Here is a 2,923-nt window from a genome sequence, read left to right as displayed (position 1 = left end):
GAACTATGCTCTGTGGGCAATCCTTCATTCAGCAAATCACCTATGAGGCTATCCCAGAAAAAGACAGTGGACAGAAGTGTAACTTCTGTTAGTGGAAGTAAAGGTGGGAAGAATAGGGAGGGCCCTTATGTTGTTGTTCGGTAGGAAATTAAGCACATTTAAAAAAGTGTTCCTTTTTTGGGACCTTTCCTGTGAGTTACATAGTCTTGGTCTCATAGTACTTCATCTTTTAAAACTGGTCTTAGCTTTCATTATGTGGCTTGAGGAATTGAAAGTGAGCCATTATTTAGAGCAATTGCAATAGGTCCCTTTTCTAAAACCACTATCCTTCTAATCGGGGGATGTTACATAAAAATAGGTGGACTATGCAGTCAGAAAATTTACTGATGAGTCTGGAGTTTCTCACCTGTCCTCTTGAACCCCATTTTAATGACGTGGGATCTCCAGTTGAATTATGTACCACGGCCATCAGTAACATTGAGGTGATTATACAGAGTGTTCTGTAGATTGGGAAGTACTCATTTGTATATTTAAAATGTTTTTTATTGAGGCCTAAAGCAAGTGAGAAAAGAGAGGTTGATTGATCCTGTGCTGGGTAAGAGAAAAATGACAATTCCTCCACTCTGAGGTCTTCTGAAGAAAGTTGAGAAACAGTGTTATATCTTGAAGCATTTCAATGACTCTTCCATCCTAAATTCAGAAGTTTATGGACAAGGCAGCAAGTCCATATTCTAGATTAGCAGAACAAAGGAAGCAGGTTAGACAAGTAATTATTTCTTTCCTCATTTATACTACTTCACATGTACTCAGCCCCCAGGGTCCATTTCCTGAAGTTCACACTCTCAAAAATGTTCTGTGTTAACACCTTAAGTAGGCACAATACAACCTCACTTGGCATTAGTATTGATTCTAGCCTCCAGGTAGTTTATCTAGGGGGAAAAAAGGTGTTTTAATATTTGCCTGTGTTATGTAACCACATATATCTGAGAAAGTTATAATTAATTTCTGTCTGTGCTGCATCAGCACAGAAAATAAATTAAATAAAGCCTTTTTTACTGAAAAGAATCATTTTCTTTTCTACAAACTGAGTTGATTACCTCGAGGTTTCATAGGGGTGGGCGAGTTGGGAGCAACTCACAAACTCAAGCTCATCTCCTGGGCAGTCACAAAGTTTATGCCAGCCATAAAAATCCCAAGGCATTTGTGTTTAACGTTAATGAGGATGTGGATGAATCTACAAATCTCAACAGGTGACAAATTAGAAATTAGGCCAAGCTGCTTTTGGCCCCCTGGTGAAGGAGAACAGGGTTGCTGGGAGAAGGTGCTAGCTGATCCTCATGTTTACTTACAATAATGTGATAATGAAGTTCAACCTAAGAAAATCAGATGGAGCAGCCCTCTGGGAAGGCTGCCTCCTTCCTCTTTGCTACATTATCTTTCTGAGACTGTCACGTACAAGTTCTCACACCCCATATTTCAGAGGCCTTCACAATCTGTTCCTAATTTGCATGAAGCCTTTTGCCTTTTTGTTGCCTATAGGGTAATGTGACCCCCAATAGTTATGCTATCTAAAGCCCCTCTCAGATGGTTCCCAACCCTCTTTTCCTACCTTCTCTCTGACCACTTTACTTGCTCCTCCTCTTCAGATAGGCAAGCAACTGGACTCCACAGTATTCCACCCATGACATTATTCTTGCAATTTCCTCTACCCAGAATATTATCTTGCTGTTTCTCTACCTCATCCACCAATGAATTCTTCATTGTACAGTGAAGTCCTCATTTAACATCATCCATACGTTCTTAGATACTTGGACTTTAAGCAAAACAACATACTTTAAGTTCTTGAATAATGTCATGTCATTCAAGGTTGTTTCATTGTAAGATTGATTTTTAAAAATTGATTTTGTTATATTTTGTTTAGCTTAAAGTCACAATTTCCAAGAACCTATTGATGATGTTGAGAACTTATCGTATTCTTCAAGATACAGCATAATTTCAACTCATAAATTTTCTTTCTTTCACCTTCCAACTGATGGAATTAATACCTCCTCCTACTACTAATGCTACTCTAGCATTTTGCATTGACCTACCCATTATAAATACTTAGACTTATAATCAAATAAATTTATTCAATGTGATGTATCTTTACCTAAATCAGAAGTTCCTTCAGGACTGGGTCCAAATCCCTTTCAGATACACAATGCCAATTTCAGATTGTCTCCACACTCCCAAACATGACATTAGGGTGGTAGCTTAAAGATGTGGAACCAGTGTGCAGGACCTGAAAGTCATATCCTAAATTATCACCAAGGTAAAATAAGACTGAATTTAGGATATCAAACTGTGATGGTTAAATTTTATATGTAAACCTGGCTATGGTACCCGATTGTTTGGTGAAACACTAACCTAGATATTGCTATTGGGGTATTTTATGGTGATGATGTACATCGACAATCAATGGACTTTAAGTAAAAGAGATTACCTTCGATAATGTGGGTGCAACTCATCCAAAAGTGAAAGCTTGAAGAGCAAAAATTGACATTTCCTGGAGAAGAAAAAATTCTACTTTCAGACAATAACATAGAATTCTCAGTTTCCAGCTTGCTGCTCTACAAATTTCACACTCAAGACTTCAAAATCAGTTCCTGCTTGAGTTTCCAGCCTGCCTCTTCACTCTACAGATTTCAGACTTTTCAGCCCCTATAATCATGTGAGCCATTTCCTTAAAGTAAATATCTTTATGTACACACACACACACACAAACACACGCACACACACACACCCCTTCTTGGCTCTATTTCTCTGAAACCCTGACTGAATATACAAACCAACTAGTTAGAAGGAGAGTAGAAGCTGAGGTATGCAGCGAAAGTAGGCACAAGAAACTGGAAAGCTAAGGAATAAAGAATAGCAGAGAAAGTGA

At 38.2% G+C, this 2,923-nt stretch overlaps 1 long non-coding RNA gene across 1 annotated transcript; it reads right to left on the bottom strand.

Annotated features, from left to right (window-relative positions):
- Nucleotides 1-657: 657 nt before the first annotated feature.
- LOC108518736 (uncharacterized) lies at nt 658-2,538 on the bottom strand. The gene is made up of 3 exons (XR_001882465.1): nt 2,483-2,538; nt 2,150-2,281; nt 658-731 (listed from the first exon to the last, which is right to left on the bottom strand). It is a non-coding gene; the product is annotated as an uncharacterized LOC108518736 (long non-coding RNA).
- Between the last annotated feature and the right edge of the window lie 385 nt (nt 2,539-2,923).

The sequence above is a fragment of the Rhinopithecus bieti genome, unplaced genomic scaffold, assembly GCF_001698545.2.
Source record: "Rhinopithecus bieti isolate Rb0 unplaced genomic scaffold, ASM169854v2 scaffold_42039, whole genome shotgun sequence".
NCBI classification, from domain to species: Eukaryota; Metazoa; Chordata; class Mammalia; order Primates; family Cercopithecidae; genus Rhinopithecus; species Rhinopithecus bieti.
This window is presented reverse-complemented; position numbering and strand designations above follow the sequence as displayed.